Source organism: Homarus americanus, unplaced genomic scaffold (assembly GCF_018991925.1).
Source record: "Homarus americanus isolate GMGI-L3 unplaced genomic scaffold, GMGI_Hamer_2.0 scaffold25483, whole genome shotgun sequence".
In the NCBI taxonomy this organism is placed as follows: Eukaryota; Metazoa; Arthropoda; class Malacostraca; order Decapoda; family Nephropidae; genus Homarus; species Homarus americanus.
Genome location: NW_024726235.1, coordinates 6,455,379 through 6,475,552, shown reverse-complemented (window position 1 = coordinate 6,475,552; position 20,174 = coordinate 6,455,379). Strand labels below are relative to the sequence as shown.

General features: G+C 43.8%; 1 protein-coding gene across 1 annotated transcript in view; it reads left to right on the top strand.

Moving 5' to 3' along the window:
- Positions 1-920: 920 nt before the first annotated feature.
- LOC121865483 (phosrestin-2-like) overlaps positions 921-20,174 on the top strand; it is a 38,428-nt gene continuing 19,174 nt past the window's right edge. The window contains exon 1 of the mRNA XM_042364976.1: positions 921-1,006. The gene's annotated coding sequence lies outside the window, so the exon portion shown is untranslated. The remainder of the gene's footprint in view (positions 1,007-20,174) is intronic.

Genomic DNA, 20,174 nt, shown 5'->3' with positions numbered 1-20,174 from the left:
GTACTTGGCGAAGTGTAAGAGGCAACATAAAACGGCTGACATAAACACTGATGATAAGTTGACAAATTCATAAAAATGAAACAATATAAATTACTCACTTCAGCGAAGAAAACTTTGATTACACTTATAAAAATTTTGAAGTTAACAATTACTCAGATATGATCAGCTTAGGTTATGCTTACGCTCTTAGGTAAAAATTACCGACATATAAAGAGAGGGGAGAGGGAGGACAGTGTGATGTATACAACTACGATGTAATATATATTCCACTGAGCACCTAACTATAATTCATGATATCTGGATGGAAACAATAACACGAGAGAGAGAGAGAGAGAGAAGGGTAATATCCCGCTCTCGTGCAACACGTTGTTATGGTAGAGGCCACTCACACCACTCTCTCCCTACTAAGGCTTCACCACCAGGGACACACCTCGGTCAACTGTACGCTCCACAATTCTCACCTCAAACGCCTTACATCTCGACAAAATAAATAGATGAACGTATAGTCTATAGTGTTCAAAGTTTATATTAAGATAACTCCCACACTATCTGCTACCATCATCATCATCATCATCATCAGTGTCACTATCATTATCACGACATACCACCATCACTGTTAACACCTCTTCAACCCCCACCACCGCAACCTACCTCCACCACCACAACTTACCCCTACCACGACAACGAACCCCCATCACCACAACCTATCCTTACCACCACAACCTACCCTCACCTCCACAACCTACCCCCATCACCACAACCTATCCTTACCACCACAACCTACCTCAATACCCAGATCTACCCAACATCATTACAACATATCATTACCATCACAACCTACCCCTCCTACCACAACCTGCTCCTTACCACCACAACCTACCCCTCCTACCACAACCTGCACCACCATAGTAGACCAGGAGGACTGAGTGGCGTACTCACGTGGCGGTGAGCCCCTTCAGTAGTGCCACCAGGACCAGCACCTCAGTCTGTGTCCACACTCGTCGCGGTGAGTACCATACCACTGCTCTCCCTGTCTCTTTCTCCCCCCCTCCCTCCCTATCCTCTCTTGCCTTCACTCCTCGCGGGGGGGGGGGTCACTCTCGCCTCTTCTGCCTTAAGGTCTTTTTTACCTCGTGTAATTACAGGTTATATTCTCCTTTGTTATTCCCAGCGAGTAAGTTATTCAGTTTTTAGAACGAGGAGGGTGAGTGAGCACCAACAGTGAAGGTGTGAGGTCACAGTGGTGAGTCAGGCTCACACAGTGTCGCGTGTCCAAATTTATACAAATTGATGCATCGTGAACACGTTAATGCAATCTGATATACTTGTTCGGCTAATTGCAGCATATATTTTTTGTGGTGAAGTGTTGTGTTATAGGCGAGAGTTGATCGATCGATTACTTGATTGATTGATTGATATATTTGCAGTGGGTGATGCTGATCAGTCATGACCAACTGGGAACTTTAGAGGTTTAGTGGGGGCCATCATCCCCCAAGGGTCCAGTGTTAGTACAGTACAAGAGGATACAGGAGTACAGTGCCCGAGGAAAACCTGCCGTGTTCGGTGTACACACTTTGCACGTTCATAAGCGTTACATGGGATACAATAATACCGACTACACACGTAAATTAGTTATACGTACTTGAAATCTGTCTTTGTGACAAAATTAGTAAAATTGTTGATTTGAGAATGAAGTGATAATCAAGTCTTAACATGTAATCACATTGAAAAGATAAAGAATACAATTAATAGATCAAGCAATAGTTCTCTCTTTAAAATTGATAGGTACAATTTTAAACTAGGCCACATTTTATGGCTTACGTGCCGTATTTGGGGCTGTGTGTGTGTGTGTGTGTGTGTGTTGCTTTGTGTTTTTGAGTATGTGTATATTCATGTGTCTCTTTCATTGTTAATATTATGTATGTGGATGTTTGTCTGAGTATCAGTGTATATACAGTGATGTATGTTTCATTGTTTAGAATCATGTATGTCCTTGAGTGTCAATGAGAGAGTGTATGTGTATCCTTATATCTCTTTGTATACATTCATGTCTGTATACATGTATTTATGTCTATTATTTTACTCCTCTGTCTGTGTGTCTGTCTACCTGATTTCTGTGAACCTGACAGTCCAGGCGGCGTGAGTCACCATGTAGCCGGACAAGTGACTTTATAATAAGGTGTAAAATTATCATAATGTATTTAACACCTGGTCCTAGGAAGGGGGGGGGGGGAAGGAGAAGGAGGGGGAGAAGGAGGAGGGAGGGTAAGAGGAGTGCCCAAGGTATGTGAACGGATGAAGGGAGGGCAAGTATTAACCCACACCGGCACACCCCTCCACCTGTCCCTCATACCCGTCCACCTGTCCCTCCACACCCCCCACCTGTCCCTCACACCCCCACCTGTCCCTCACACCCTCCACCTGTCCCTCTCACACCCCCACCTGTCCCTCACCCGTCCATCTGTCCCTCTCACCCCTCCACCTGTCCCTGTCCCTCACACCGTCCTCCACCTGTCCCTCCACCTGCCCCACCTGTCCCTCACACCCTCCACCTGTCCCTCTCACACCCCCCCTGTCCCTCTCACCTGTCCATCTTACACCCCCACCTGTCCCTCACACCCGTCCACCTGTCTCTCCCACCCGTCCACCTGTCCCTCTCACACCCCTCCACCTGTCCCTCTCACCCCTCCACCTGTCCTCATTAACACACGCACCTTCCTTCCTTCCTTCCTCGGGTCGAAACTGTGTCAAACCCAAATGAGACACTACAGCTGTACAGCACCATCTATAGTTAGATTAGGTGAGGTCAGATCTGGTTAGGTTACGTGAGGTCAGGTCTGGTTAGATTAGGTTAAGTTAGGTCTGGTTAGATTAGGTATGGTCAGGTCTGGTTAGATTAGGTTAAGTTAGGTCTGGTTAGATTAGGTATGGTCAGGTCTGGTTAGATTAGGTTAAGTTAGGTCTGGTTAGATTAGGTGAGGTCAGGTCTAACTTAACGTAGGTTAGGCTACGTTAAGTTAAGGTTAAGTTAAAGTTAGGATAGGTTATGGTAGGTTTGGTCAGGTTCGTCTGTGGTTCTGCTTTTAGTGGAAATTCAACTTTAAACTTTCATATTGTCGTCAACCTCGACACAGTGGCGACCTTTATATCATTCCCACACAACTCAATCTAGCGCTTACTGACAGGTCGTACACAAGTGAAAAGATCCCTCACGCTTAAAAGAAAAAAAACTTCATCAGTCACATAGGTCAGGATAGGTTAGAATTTGGTTAAATACACATCAAGTAATTATAGAACCTAACCTAACCTAACTTAAACTATTATAACTTAGCTTAACCCTAACTAATGTAAACTAACCTAATTTAATTAACGTAACACAAACTTACGTAACTTTAACTAACGTATTGTAACCTAACCCTAACTAACTCAACCTAACCCATTCTAGCTAACGTAACCTAACCTAACCTAACCCAACCTAATACTAGCTAACCTACCTTAACTTAACGCAACTCATCGTTAACCACCACCACGATAATATTCCTATATAACGTAACATAACATAACATAACATAACATTATCCCCCAGATAGCGTGATGGTGTTCATTCATCACGTAAAATTAAGTGGGGTGCCTAATCTTCACCTGACCAGACCGAATTAAAAAATGTCCATTAAGTGATGCTAATTCTGATTAATTTACCATAAAGAACTAGTGCTGGTATATTATCTTAGTTTGGCTGGTAATCACTAATGCCGTTAGCTAATTAGTTGTCTGGGGAGAATAATGAGTATTAAGGTAATTAGTTATGGAAATCAAGACATTAGTATTTAAATTTCAGGTCGTTGGGTGACTGTGTGTGTGTGTGTGTGTAGGAGCATATGAATATTTACCTTATTTACCTAATGGCCCACCCACTAGACGTGGCCATGGCAAAGACAGGAGGCCAGTGGCTTGGGTAGGATTCCTCCATTGTTCTTGATAATTTTGTCAAGGGCTATTTTGTGGCCCAGTACTGTTATTTACTCCAGGCTTGGGCCGGTAGACTGTTCCATAAGTCTACCAGCCTCTTTGTGAAAAAGTATTTTCTCAAATTAGCTCTGCATGATAGCTTGACGGACTTGTAGTTATGTCCTCTCATGTTGGCGGTGCGTGACATCTCAAAGAAATGGTCCGGGTTCACATTTTCCATCACTTTCAGGATTTTTAATGTTTCAATGAGATCTGCGCAATTGTGCCTTGACTGAAGGGTTGTTAGTCCTAAGGCCTGCAGTCTACTTAAATAATCTAGACGACATTGTTCCGGAATCATTTCAGTCGCTTTGTGTTGCACCTTTTCTAGGGATGTCATGTCTTTCTGGAGGTAGAGTTCCCATGCCTGTATGTACTAATCCAGACTGGGACATACTTGAGATTTGTCAGTTGAAGGAGCAATTTCTTGTCTTTGTATTCAAAGATACGCTTTATAAGTCCCAAATCTTGATTTGCTTTCCTCACTTGTTGCGCCGTCTTCAGTGATTGGTCTATAAAAACGCCAAGATCTTTCTCCTTCTTGACAGCATTCAGGAAAGGTATTAAAAGAATAACTATGCTAGGGTTGATGTATCCTACGTGTAAGGTTTTACATTCCGTAATGTTAAAGAGCATTTGCCAGTCTTGAGGCCATTTGAACAGCTCATTCAGGTCTTCCTGTATTGCTGAGACATCATCCTGACTTGCTACCTTCCTAAATATCTTCGTGTCGTATGTGTACATTAACTCATGTCTTGTATAACCTAAGTCACTGTTCTCATTTTTTTATGTGGCCTGTGACTTACCGTGCGCTCAGGGGATTAGTGGGGGAAGTAGAGGGTGAGTGGGAGGGATGGCGAGGGGAGGTAGGGGTGAGAGGGGGAGCTAGAGAAATGAAGGAGTGAGAGGGGAGGGGAAAGGAGAGGCGGGGGATGAAGGAGGCAGAGAGTGAAGTTGTTGGAATCTTGTTTTATTTTAATATTTACTCACACACACACACACATACGTACTCTTGATTAAGCTCTCCACTGGTACCGTATACAATACCGGTATTAATGGATATAAAAACGCACCCCACAAAATACATGAATAAATGGATTGATAACATACCCGTAAATACTAAAACACATTCAAAAGAAGTAAAACAAAACAGTTATTTAAATACACAAAAAACACAAAGTAATACTGAGGTGGTGACGGAAACACAAAGGTAATGTCTTCATCTCGACATGAAAAGCGGCAGAGATTATCAACGGAAAGAATAATTTTTCTTTTTTTCGGGAACTGGAGTCAGGATTCTCAAAGCAGATTACGTTGACTTTTATTTACCCTATAACTGAGATGAGAGGAAGTACTGCGACGTTAGTTTGGCGGCCATCTTTGTGCAGAAACTTACATAAGTGAGGAAGTCAGATGAATTCTCGCGCCTCCAGTTGGGGTAAAATTTAATGTACAAACTTTAGGCACTCCAGAGCTTAGTCAGGAGTGAGATACTCTTTTGTTGTTTTGTGTTGGTGTAATTGAGCTTTATTTGTGTCTCCTCCATGTGGCCGTATATCAGTTCGTTTGTCAGTCTGTATATACCGGTATCCATCGTTACAGGCTGTTATCGAAGGGTCGCTCGTGTCTGTCTGTCTGTCTGTATGTGTCTGTGTCCGCTCTTAACTTTTAAACGGGCTGACCTGTTACCTTAATATCTGCAGTAGAGGTCATGATAATATTTACGTTGGGTTCGAAGGTCACTGACACTGGTCAAGGTCAAAGGGTGTAAAAAAAAAACAATTGAATTAACTTTAGCTTCCTTTATCGGATCACCTGAACAATCTCCACCTCAGTTTATTTCACCTGAACATTAACCACGCTAGCATTATTTGATGAGAAGAAGTTAGGTTAGTAGTAATAGCAGTAATTGTTGTTTGTTGTTATAGTTTTTATCTAGACCATTTTATTTGTTTACCTATTAATTATGTATCATTTACTTGTTTATCTATTTATTTTCTATAATACATCCTGGTCCATAACTCCAACCGTCCAGATAATCCTTCACGGTTCAGGTAGTGGTCGCTGCTGCCTGGTTGGTCACTGTCACCCACCGCGATAAGCAATTGCCTGCAGTACAGTTTGCTTTACATTTTATTGCAATTATATTTTCCCATGCTGCACCCTCTGTCCCTAGTTGTTCAGGTACTTAATGATTTGTTTGTTATATGTTTTCCTATAACGAATGATAAGAGACTGAATGTAATTGCAGAAGAGTCTCAGTGTGTTTTCAAAGCCATTTATTTTTATCATATGTATGGGTCAGGTTTTTGCGTTCATTCATCACCAGTTTAAGGAAAAGTTCACGTAGGGTTCGAACCACTGAGAGTCCAGGCCGTGGAAATTAATTAACAAATAGAAGAGTGGATCATTATATGGGTTCAGTTCTTATTGTATCCGGCGCAGCATTAGGGCGCCTAAAGACATGAAGAAGCTGAGGAGAAATTAACGAAAGGACATAGAACTTTCTTTTTTACGGGTTTAGCCCACCAGGACACAGGTCAATGACCCACATCAGCAACTACTGCGAACTACGACTTTAAGAGATAAACCGCGGACTAGCTTGTGATGGAGAGATAATGTTGATGCAAATGTCAACATATACTTCAGAGCCGACAGTAACGCCAAGAAAAAAATAAACGTCTTGAAGATGAAGTACCAGTGCTGAGGCAGCAGCTGTGTTAAGAAATGAACAACAGAAACAACCAATGATAAAGTAAGTATTATTATTATTATTATTATTATTATTATTATTATAATTATTATTATTATTATTATTATTATCATTATTATTATTATTATTATTATTATTATTATTATTATTATTATTATTATTATTATTATTATTATTATTATTATTATGAAACAAGCCCCCTCCCCCCGAAAAAAATTACCACAGCTGGTGGTTCAGGAGATGGGAGTGGCTGTCGTAACCGTGAGTTACACTAGTGGAGGATGCAGAGGCACGGAGCGGCTCCAGGCTTATTACGTAATATGAAGAGTCACTGGCAGGGATGGAGCGCTGCTTCGTATTATAAGCAAGATATATAACTTCAGATGCTGTATCTATCTTACGTCAAATAAACTTTACGATAATACAAAGTAAAAAAAAAAAAAAAATTAAGTGCTGTAGAGATACGTGAAAAACCAGAGCAGAATTACTCATATCTCGTGTTACTTGTGCGCGAGTACGAATAGCTGCTTAATAAATGCAAAATAAGGTTTTTGTCTAAACTACACATCACTATGACTAGAACCCTGCCAGTACTGGCTACCGCGCACGACAAACGGGATATACGGATACAGATGGTGATTCATGTGAATGGGTAAGGGCTCCATCGTTCTACAGTAATCACTCAAGGGTAATGGCACTCATGCACTCTTTCCATAAAGTAGCTCATCGAGGGAGGAGTTCTGTTCTTCATACGCCCTTTGTTGGCCACTGAGAAATCTCCTCTCCGGCTCTCAGCTCACGGCCCACTGAGTATCTCAGGGTCTCCACTACTCCAGTGGTCCACACCAGCCACCGCCCCGCTGTCAGATGTGACCCAACTCTACCATTCAACTTTACATATCACAGAAATTCTAAACCATTTCCCAGCCTTCCCTCCGGCCTCTACTTTTATTCGACACCACTCTTCCTCTACCATTCAAGATTTAAAATGAAGATTGTAACGTTTCCTCACCTTACTACTGTAAACTAACGCGATCGTCCAGTTTGGTGGTGGTGGTGGTTGTGCCGTCGTCGTCAAGATAATATTACGACTTATGTCACGTCACTCATCTTCTCTGTCTCTCTCTCTGTCTGTCTCTTTCTTTAACTGATCCTTCCTCTTCTTTTACCTCTCTCTAGCTCTCTCTCTCTCTCTCTCTCTCTCTCCTTACCTGCCTTCTTCACCTACCACCATGATTCTCAGCTGTCCCGTCGACCACCACTATTATCAACAGCATCAACATCCTCGACGCTCCTCAACACTGACAATTTGCTCACGTTTTAGACATCTTCTGCTGACACTTGTTCCTTAGTGCTCTTCTCTTATGCTTTTTATATCGTTTATTGGTGACCGCGGCGCTGTGCTGTGCGAATGATAGATTGCGGTTTGGTTGATATGCAAAGCAGGGAAAGGTTATATTTTATAATTACTTGCGCATGTTGTTTGTATATTCGTTTCTTTACTGTGTGTGTGTGTGTGTGTGTACTTTCTCGTGCTTGTGTAGGAATGTGTGTGTGTGTGTACTTTCTCGTGCTTGTGTAGGAATGTGTGTGTGTATTGGTTTGTATTATCATGTGTGTGCGTGTGTGTATTAAGTGTACATATCTTGTTTCCTAAGTAATTGCGGAAGCTGTATAAACGGCCAGCACCACTAGGCTTTTGAGAAGAGAGACTGGACTAAACCTTGAACTACAGTAGAGGGAGTGGGGGACGGCCAGGTAACTCAAAGAGGATGGTAGGGGGGGTGGGGAGGGGGAGGCAGTTCTTCCAAGCAGGGTGAAAGTGAGATGAAGTCAGGAGCTTGAAACACATTGAGTTCAACTGTCGAGTATTTTTTTTTTCGGGAGGGTGTTTGATATCCATTAACTAGGGAGCATTTTTTTTCCAATTTCTGTTAACAACTATATAGTAAAAACGATAGATGAAATTGTTAAATTCTTGAAGGGGTTCAAAGTTATCACGAGATTGTTTTGAATGGTTTTGTTTGGTGGGAGGGGTGTAACGATGTTTATAATGCGTTTGTGGGCTTAAAACACAATGTCGTACCACTTTTGTACCCGTGAATTTAATACACACACACACACACACACACACACACACAGGCTCTAAAATAAGCATCGTGCCAACTTGGAATCCCCGGTATAACTTCTCAACTAGAATGTTTATTGAATCAATATCTAGGGCGCAAAAATATTTTGGTGACCACGACACTAAAGGTCAGAGATGAGGAGTCACTCGTTTGATATTTAATACAGGATTCACTTCTCTGAGAGTTCCCCTCCTAATGTTTGTGTGTATACTTATCAACTGATCGCTTTTTATAATTCATTTCTTTTCTTCACATTTTTAACACTTTTTACGTAAATTCTGAATTGTTATTTATCATACACATAAATAATTATGAGGGTTTTTTAAGAGGATTTTGACTAACGTGTTTATGAAATCAGTACCTAAGGCTCATAAATATTTTGGTGACCCCCGTTTATAAAAGTCAGAGGTTAGAGGTCAATTGCTCACATTTTCAAAGACATGTTGTATTATGTTTTATATGTGATGAGATGCATAGGTAAAAAACACGGGTGACTTGGGCTGTATAATGTACAGAGTGAAAATTAATTGATCTTTAATTCACAGATTATTTATTATGACAGATGGCGTGCAGTTGGTAACACAGGTGGTGATACTGGTGGTAATACAGGTGGTGATACTGGTGGTGATACAGGTGGTGATACAGGTGGTGATACTGGTGGTGATACAGGTGGTGATACTGGTGGTGATACAGGTGGTGATACAGGTGGTGATAGGTGTGACACTGGTGGTGATACAGGTGGTGATACAGGTGGTGATAGGTGTGACACTGGTGGTGACACAGGTGGTGATAGGTGTGACACTGGTGGTGACACTGGTGATAGGTGTGACACTGGTGGTGACAGGTGGTGATAGGTGGTGACACATGGTGGTGGTGGTAACACAGGTGGTGATACTGGTGGTGATACAGGTGGTGATACAGGTGGTGATAGGTGTGACACTGGTGGTGATACAGGTGGTGATACAGGTGGTGATACTGGTGGTGATACTGGTGGTGATACTGGTGGCGACACAGGTGGTGATAGGTGTGACACTGGTGGTGATACAGGTGGTGATACTGGTGGTAATACAGGTGGTGATACTGGTGGTGATGCAGGTGGTGATAGGTGTGACACTGGTGGTGATACAGGTGGTGACACTGGTGATATTACGTGTCATAATTACTTATTTTTTCACACTTGTTATTGGGTGATATTTCTCCTCACTTTTATTGATGTTAAGGGCTCTGGTCAGAGGTTGAGGGGCGGCACTATACTGTAGTCTGGAGCTACTCGTGTATAGTGCAGGAGACGTTAATGGTGTGTTTAGCGACTCAAAACCACTTGTGCCATGCTACCTAGATATTTGAACCGTAAAGACTCACAGGTGGCTTGATATTGGTAATTTATGGGTCCACAAATACACCATTAACGTTTCCTATACACAAATATCTCCTAAAAGAAACCAGTATGACGCCACATTTGAACCCTTGAACAGATCTCTTGAAGACTTTTCCGCCCTACTAAGTCTCCTCCCGCAGCAGCACGCGATGGCCTGAATAAAGAGCAACAATTCCGTGTCTAAAATTTACAGCGCGAGAAACACTTTTGTGTAAGCTTCACTCGAGATGTAATTGAATTTCAGAGAGTAAAAGAAAAAACTAAAAAAAAAAAGCAGCAGGCCAGAACGTCCTCCGCCGGCACTATCACTCCTCACATCTCTCACATTTTCCCGCCAGAACCACCAAGCCGACGGAAGATACAAAAGATTCCCAGACTGTCATTGAATTTCACCTAATAATAATATATATTTTTTATTTTATTTTTAGTTTTAGAGAAGTTGAAAATCCTCTTTACATCAAGATGATTCATATTTTCATTAAATTTCACTTGATGTCTGGTAGGTGCCAGCATTATTAGTCTTGACATTCAAGTTGAGCTGATAACCACTTTTTTCCAGCATTATAGATCTTGTAATTAATGAAGGAAGTGAACTTGAACTTACTACAACTATTTGGTCTGCCCGTGTCTTCGTATGTTCTCTTTCTTGGGTCATTCTCAAGGTTTATTACTGGATTATTCACGTTTTTCTTTAGTTTTCGTTTTCCTCTGTTTCTTCCCAGTGTTTTCTTATGCTATCGTTATTTGATTTGTCTTACTGTTTCCTATTGTTTGTATACCTGCACTGTCTGTGTACTGCATATGCTAAACTAATGTATTATCATATGTGTGTGTGTGTGTGTGTATTAAGTGTACTCAATCTAATGTATGCATCTATCTATCTATCTATCTATCTATCTATCTATCTATCTATCTAGCACGCATATTAGATACACACACACACACACACGGACGATGGTTCGGGCAGTTATACTCGAGCACAACTTCTCCAAAGGTCTCTATACCACATCTGCTGACGGACGACCAGTGGGGCCTCGCTCGATTGATCAATGTGCCTGCTGTCATCCCCAATGCCTCTGCCGTAGGTCTCTCCTTATTACTGTTATCAGGGGTCCTTGATGGTTCCTCTCCTGAACGGGCTAATGTGAGAGAAGACCTGTTTTGTGCCAAGTAGTCAAAATCCCTGTGAAAATATATATTCTTTGGGTTATTTATGTTAATTTCTGGTTAATGAATACCGTGATATTTTTGCATTTGATGTAAATCGCGTGAACTATTGTTTGAAGAGGTGATGTATTTGGCGTGGCCTATAACCTGTTATCTGAAGGGCTCTTGTATCTCATATGAAGCGCATTGCCTTTTTTTTCCCCTCAGGTAAATTCTTTATGTCCATGGGTAACATTATTCTCTAACTGGTAGGTGAATGAGTGCTGTAAAGTAAACGAGCCATGTCAGAGTTGAATCCACACACACACACACACACACACACACACACACACACACACACACACACACACACACACAAACACCACGGCGTCTTCAATTTGTTTTCTTTCTCTTGAGTCTTAGAAATTTGTTGTTGTCGGAAGGGGGAGAATATTGACGCTAGAGCCCCGTGTGTGTGTGTGTGTGTGTATGTTTAATTTCAGGAATCACTTTTATGGACAAATTACAGTATTGGAAACTCACCAATGACATGAGATATGACTGGTTAAAATATTGACACCTTCACTCACATCAAGGTACAGTATACACTCGCTCTGCCGCGCCTCAACACCAGTCACTGAGAAACAACATAATGTGCAGTGTTGTGTCGACTGCAGAATAAAGAACACACTCAACATCTTCTCGTGTACACTAGTGTTTACTTTATTATGGTCACACGAACAAGTCTCTGTAATTAGATGTGACGGCAGTTGGAGGGGCAACTTTTCGTAAGCTTTTCATTTGATAAATTTACGGGAAGATGTCGTGTAGTGGGGCAATGATTTTTTTTTTTAGATAAAAATGTGATCAACATAGTACAGAATCCTAGAACAATGAAAAGTTTCAGTGAAGGTATATAACTTTTTTTTATTATATAGCTTGGCGGTACATCGTGAAGGACTTGAGAATGTTAATTGACATTCCCAGGTCTTGCCCAGATATACCGCCAGCCTTCTTATATCATCAGTTACTCAGATACATTCGCACTGAAACCTCTCGCTATCCGAGGACACTGTTCGCTGTTTTATGAACTTATATAAATTTCTTACCCGAGAAAAAAATTATACTTTTACCCTACTCACCCTAATGAAGCGACTACTTGTGTCATATTATCCCCAGCCAGACCCAAAGTTTCTTTAAAAAAAAGGTGATGTGTATGAGGGGGGGGGGGGAGGGGTCACCCACCACCTCTGTTCCTCTTCCTCCACAACCATCTATATTCTCCGCTTGGGAGCAATTCTCTGCTCCTTTTTGAGGTTTTTGTAAATAGAGATTATATTTATACAGTGTTAATATATAATTTCATAAACATGAGGCAGTTCTGCATACAAAGTCCCATGAGTAATGCGGTTTGTGGCAGTAGTTAATATATTATTGGCTTTAACACAATAGATCATACATAGAAGTGTATATTACACTGTATAATTATAACAAACAGCAGCGGGAGGTAGAGTCGACCTCTCACTCATCTGGGCCACCACTGCCAGGATCAATATGATGATCACTAATGTAACTGCGGACGTCAACTCCCGCCTCAGGTGTGGACCGAAGCGATAATAACTGGGAAACTCGTCTCTCACCACCTGTATGTATATGTTTGTAAGTGTACGTGTGTATGTGTTTTTTTTGTATGTGTGTGTGTGTGTGTGTGTCCCATACCTGAGTCTCGTGTCTACCGCGTGAGGTTGATGCTCGACTTGTGGAGTGAGTTTTTCAAGATTGTCACAAACTCTAACTGTTATTTCAGCAAATGCCTCTGAAAAACTACCAAAACTACCATAGCTGTAATTCCTGTACGCTCCAAAACTAGTACTGTACCATACCACCTTTGATCCTCTGAGATGACCCGTTCAGGCTGGTGGGGCCACTATTGTAGTAATCCAATATTTTTGTCACTTTATAAAATCAATAACAATGAAGTGAACAGCGACTAAGCGACCCAGAAGATGATTGGCTATCACTCAAGAGTTAAGACCCTCTCCACCAGAATCAACTTTAATGAGAATGTGGAAGTTGCAGCCTTCATGATTCCCTTCTGTTACCGGGTATTGTTAGATTAATGACTACCGTGATGAGGTTCCTTGGTTTAAATATTTCCATTACTTGTCTTTCTCTCCCTCCCTTTCTCTATGTTTATCACGTTTGTATCTTTCTATAGCTATGTTAACATGTATCTGTATGTATGTATGTATGTATGTATGTATGTATGTATGTATGTATGTATGTATGTATGTATGTATGGTAGAACATCTATATCCTGAGCCGTCTGTTTTTTCTGTCTCCCTCCACGGGCTGAACCTGTCACTTTGTCTCGCGTAAAATCACCATAAGGCAGGTTTTCATGTGGACATATAAGCTCACTCCCCCCCTCCTCTCAGGGCCTTAACATTGAAGGGGTTTAGTGTGTGTGTGGAGGGGGGGGGGACGCCCTACTCCGCTATATACTCGAGTAACAATACACAAGTAGTGGTACCGGAACACCGCTCATAACCCCCTCCGCGCCACCCTCTTCTTCCTTCTTCACGTCCTGTGGCACGGTAGGGGTCCGGACAAAAGCCCCCAGGACGAAAGCCCCCTACACAAAATCCCCTCAGTTAAAGTGCAAAGTAGGACAAAAGCCCCTCAATTAAAGTTTAAAATAGGTTAGGTTAGGTTTATAAGCTGTAAACTGTAAATGATAGAGAATAAAAATAATGATATAAAAATTCTTATTATTTGTGCTCGGCAGCTTTTGACCTACTGTACACTCGGCACGGTACGAGGGCGTCTTTTACTTTGGTGTGGCGCGCTATGTTAGAGCACAGCAGGGGATCTACCCATCTCTACTGGTAACATTATTGTAATTATTCTTCTCTTTCTACTCTTAATCTTCTCTTATCACTCTCATATCCGCATAATATTGTATTGTCAATGGGTTTATGTTATTGTTTTCTCTATTTAGGTTCTTTTAATATTATATTACTTACTTTTCTATACAATATATTTTGTCTTTTAGTCATAATAATCTTGAACTAAATCAAAGCATTTTATTGTTTCTTATATACTTACTGTGTATATTCTTTACATACATTCTATACTTGTGTGGTGCACGTGCAAACAACAACGCCTGGCGGTCCTTTCCACGCGGCAGAAACTCACGGGAGCTACGCCACACCAGCCCTTCTGTGTATGTTGTCTGCCGTGGCATACTGTATTCTTTATGGTATTAACGTAAGTTAGACATCAATGGAAGGTGTACCAGACGAATATTCGCCCCTATCTAGACTCCTTGAGTGATTTTTGTTAATAGCACACACCAAAGTTCAACGTTCACGTAAGCAACACCAATCGAACGTTCGTCCCTCTTCTGGGAACGGTGGTGGTCATTCTGCGGTATGATATTAATCCAAACGTTTATGGAAGTTACACCAAGTGAACAGTCGCCCCTCTTCCTCGTGGCGCTCTCTTTATGGTATAAGCCGAAGTTCAACGCTTATGTAGACTACGTCATACGAGCGTGCGACTCCTGTACAGTACAGTGGCGCTCGTTTATGGTAGAATGTGTGAGTGCGTCCTCCAGCTGCGTCACGACCACTATTACTGCACAGCATCCACCACCACACACGACACTCTGGGTGAAAAACAGCCAACAGGTCTTTTGTCAACAACTTTTTATGCTCCTCTTCCGTTTATTGACCAAAGGCGGTGGTCAATGTGAAGTGTCTCCCCCTCCCCTGGTCTTGAGGCCGGAAGGCAGGAGAAACAAGTGGTGGGAGAAAAGAAAGGAAAGAGGAAAGGAAATGGAGGGACAGAAGAGGTGGGAGGAGAACAAGGAAAGGAAGGACGGAGGGAGAAATGAACGTGGATAGGTTGAGAGGATAGCAAAGGTGGTAAAGAAGGAGGGAAGCAATCTGTTAAATCTAGGGGCTGGAGGGAAATGGAGGAACTAGGAGTAGGAGATAAAGGAGGATGACACTGAGGGAAGGTGGATGTCTCAGGCCTGTGGGTTTAGAGGCGAGGGGGGGCGGGCACAAAGGTAGCGGGAGCTTATAGCGGAATTGGATGAGGAAGAGAGAGGGGAAGTCTCCTGACCCTGAGGATATGATTGAGGCAGTTCAGGATGAGTGGGGGGGTAAGGAGAGGTTAGGGATTAGGTGAAGATGAGGGTTGAGTTGAGGTGGGGGAAAAGAGGGAACATGAAGGTCGAGGTGAGGTTGTGAGGGGTGAAGGGTAAAGTAAAGGGTGAGGGAAGGTAAAGGGTGGGGTGAGGCGAGGTGAGGGGAAAGTAAGAGGTGAGGGAGGAAGTAAGAAGTGAGGGGGAGCTGGTCAAGGTGAGTGAGATTTATGAAGTAAAGTTAAAAGTTCCCCTCCCTCTCTTCCCCTCCCACCCTCTCTCTCTCTCTCACACCTTTCCACCTGCTTACCTCCCATTTACTCCCCTTCTCTTCCCCATCCCCCCATGAGACACCCACCATAGGTTGTCTTGTTCTATTGCACCTGATTGGCTTCTCCCGAGCCCCACCTGTGTGTGTGTGTTTGTGTGTGTGTGTGTGTGTGTGTGTGTGTGTGTGTGTGTGTGTGTGTGTGTGTGTGTGTGTGTGTGTTTCATTACTGCAATAACCACTCGGGTAAGACAACGAGACTACCATTAACGAGTCACCATGCCCATTCGAGACTTAAAATCAATAAACTTCCTCCTATTCCCTATAAAGTAAGGTGTACATGCGCCAAGCTCCTGGGATGTGTGTTGAGCAGAAGTTAAGTCGGTAAGAGGGAACGAAAGACACGCACACCCTCATGGAGAGACAGAGTTGGGTGTGGGTGAGGGGTAAACGTGGGGTGTAGAGATGGGTGTGGGTGAGGGGTAAACGTGGGGTGTAGAGATGGGTGTGGGTGAGGGGTAAACGTGGGGTGTAGAGAGGGTGGGGTGTAGGGGTGGGTGAGAGGGTAAATGGGGTGTGGGTGTGGGTGAGGTAAACGATGGGTGTGGGTGAGGGGTAAACGTGGGGTGTAGTGATGGGTGGGGTGAGGGGGGGGGTAGAGATGGGTGTGGGTGAGGGGGGACCGGGGTGGGGTGAGGGGTAAACGTGGGGTGTAGAGATGGGTGTGTGGGTGAGGGTAAAGGGTGTGGGGGTGGGTGAGGTGTGGGTGGGGTGTGGGGTGAGGGGTGTAGAGATTGTGGGTGAGGGTAAACGTGGGGTGTAGAGATGGGTGTGGGTGAGGGGTAAACGTGGGGTGTAGATGGTGATGGGGTGGGTGAGGGGTAAACGTGGTGGTGTAGAGTTGGGTGTGGGTGAGGGGGGGTGTAGAGATGGGTGAGAGGTGGTGTAGAGATGGGTGTGGGTGATGGTGGTGTAGAGATGGGTGTGGGTGAGGGGGTAAACGTGGTGAGATGGGTGTGTGAGGGTAAAGTGTAGGTGTGGGTGAGAAAATGTGTAGAGATGGGTGTGGGTGAGGTAAACGTGGTGGTGTAGAGTGGGTGGGGGGGGTGAGGGTGGTGGTGTGGGATGGGTGGGTGAGGGGTAAACGTGGTGGTGTAGAGATGGGTGTGGGTGAGGGTAAACGTGTGTAGAGATGGGTGAGGGTGGGTGTGTGAGGGTAATGTGTGTAGAGATGGGTGTGGGTGAGGGGTAAAGTAGATGGGTGTGGGTGAGGGTAAACGTAAACGTGGGTGTAGAGATGAGGGTGGGTGGGATAGATGGGGTGAGGATTCAAAATAGAAGTGTGAATATAGGCGGTATCTGGTGGTAAGATCGAATGAGGGTGACTGTATATATACGTGGGAGGCAGGATGAGTCTCACACACACAAGTAAGAAAAGTTAGTAATGCACTTGACACACACACACACACACACACACACACTTCTACACGTCCACACACACCCACCACGCACCCTACATGCCCCCACACCCCAGCCACGTCCTCTACACGTCCCCACACACCCATCCACACCCCTACACGTTTCCACACACCCACCCACATCCCTACACGTCCCCACACACCCACCCACGCACCTCTGCACGTCCCCACACCCCACGCCCCCCACACGTCCCCACACACCCACCCACGCACCCCACCCGTCCCCCCCACCCACGCCCCTCTACGTCCCACACCCCCACCCACGTCCCTCTACACGCCCCACACACCCACCCACGTTCCTCTACACGCCCCCAGACACCCACCCACGTCCCCCACACGTCCCCACACCCCCCACCCACGTCCCCCACACGCCCCCACACCCCCACCCACGCACCCCCACACGTCCCCACACCCCACCCACGCACCTCTACACGCCCCCACACACCCACCCACGTCCCTACACGCCCCACACCCCCACCCACGCCCCTCACGTCCCCACACCCCCACCCACGTCCCCCACACGTCCCCACACCCACCCATGTCCCTCGTACCCACCACACGTCCACGTCTACACGTCACCACACCCCCACCCACGTCCCTCTACACGTCCCACCCCCCACCCACGTCCCTCACGTCACCCACGTCCCTCTACACGTCCCCACACCCCACCCACGTCCCCACACACGCCACACGTCCCCACACCCACCACGTCCCCACACCCCACCCACGCCCACGCACGTCGTCCCACACCCCACCCACGCACCAACATTGCCCCCATTGCTCCTAATGAAGTCTGCCTTTACGTTAGTGTGTACCTGTAGTGGAAAACCTGGTTGTACAATTAGTGACTTGGCTGAGCTGGAGGGAACAGTAACTGTGCTGTTGAGACCTGGCAGGACATCACACAGATGAGGCAAGTTTGTACTCCTGTCGTGTAAACAACTAACTAATTGTGTTGAAGGTGAGTATGGTGGAGGTGGGGGGTTGTGGTGGAGGTGAGACTGGTTGGTGTGACGGAGGATGGTGAAGGTGGGTTGTGAATGTTACGGTGGTAGAAATCGGTTGTGGTGGAGTGTTGTGGAGGTAGTTGATTGTGATGCAGGTAGGGAAGGTGGGGGAGGGGGGCAGGAAAGGTGGGAGGGGCAAAGAAAGGTGAGAGGGGGGCAGGGAAAAGGTGGGAGGCGGTCAGGGAAAGGTAGGAGGGGGGGGCAGGGAAAGGCTGGAGGGGCAGTTAAAGGTGGGAGGGGGTTGTATGATTATGAAAAGGAGTTGAAGGTTGAAGGAACAGTGAGCGATGGCGACGGACTAAGAGGACGTGAAATAAACCGTGAAGAAAGGAGAGTAAGTGCGGAAGGGAGAGCAAATGAGGAACAGAGGGAGGAAAGGAGAGTGAATGAGAGAAAGAGAAAGAGAGAGGGAAGGCAGTGCATGAAAAGAGGAGGATAGTGGGTGAGGGGAAGTAGGGGAGGAGGTGGACAGGTTGCATAAGGAGACAGTGTTACGCAAGCGATTGTTGGGGGCCCAGGATGGTACGACCCCCCCTCCCCTCCCCACCACCAGGTTGTAACCCTCGCCTCGTGACCCAAGGCAAGCCGATTTCCAGGAAAATGCGAGGAAAACAACGGAGAAGGCGCTGTGTTTACAAAGAGGAAAATTAAGATAGAAATAGGAAAGAAGAGAAAAATGGAAAGATAGATTAGATACAGACAAACATAATGCGTTTTTTTTGCGTGTGTATGCATGTGTGTGTGTGTGTGTGTGTATGTGAGCATATATATATATATATATATATATATATATATATATATATATATATATATATATATATATATATATATATATATATATATATATATATATATATATATATCTTTGTAAATATTGCACTGAATAGGATCACACTTGTTTCCTCCCAGGCTGGTGGAAGGCACAACAATAGGTCTAGACTAGACTATAGGAAGCCATGGAGTAGCGTTAGCATGAATGACTGTGATGCTCCCTAGAACATCGTGTTATGAAACAGTGTTACCTCACCTGAACAGGACCCCATAAGACTCTCGCTCTCCCTCTCAAAATACCTTTACTCCTCGGTCTATACAGGTAAGTCACTTACCCCAGAAGCCGCGAGAGAACTGTGGTGTGTGATCTGATAACACTGATTCAATCATCATTTTGCATCGTCTCTCCAGCACTAAAAGGTTAATACTTCTGCTTTTATTATATTGCCATCAGGTGTCTTTAATCTCCACTAATGCAGAAAGTTAATTAATTTTATCAAGGGAACGAGAGTAATGTCTTACTTGAGTATTATATTTTACGAGATTAAACTTCTATACGTAATAGTCTTGTTAATATTGTCTATATGAGTTCCATTGCCATTATTATTATTATTATTATTATTATTATTATTATTATTATTATTATTATTATTATTATTATTATTATTATTATTATTATTATTATTATTATTATTATTATAATTATTATTATTATTATTATTATTATTATTATTATTATTATTATATTATTATTATAATTATTATTATTATTATTATTATTATTATTATTATTATTATTATTATTATTATTATTATTATTATTATTATTATGTATCTTGTCAAGCCAACCTCCTCCGAAATGATCCCTTCTCCCAACTCAACCTAACCTAACTCAACCTAACCTAACCTAACCTAACCTAACCTAATTCAACTACTGTAAACTCACTGTAACCTAACCTGACTTAATCATTCTTCTTTCTTACTTATTTTATCTCTTCACTTTTTGCCTCCTTCATTTGGACCTTTCTTTTCTCCCCCTCACCTCCCCACACCCCCACCTTCCCACACCCCCACCCTCCCCACACCCCCCCCCACCTCCCACACCCCCCTCACCTCCCCCACA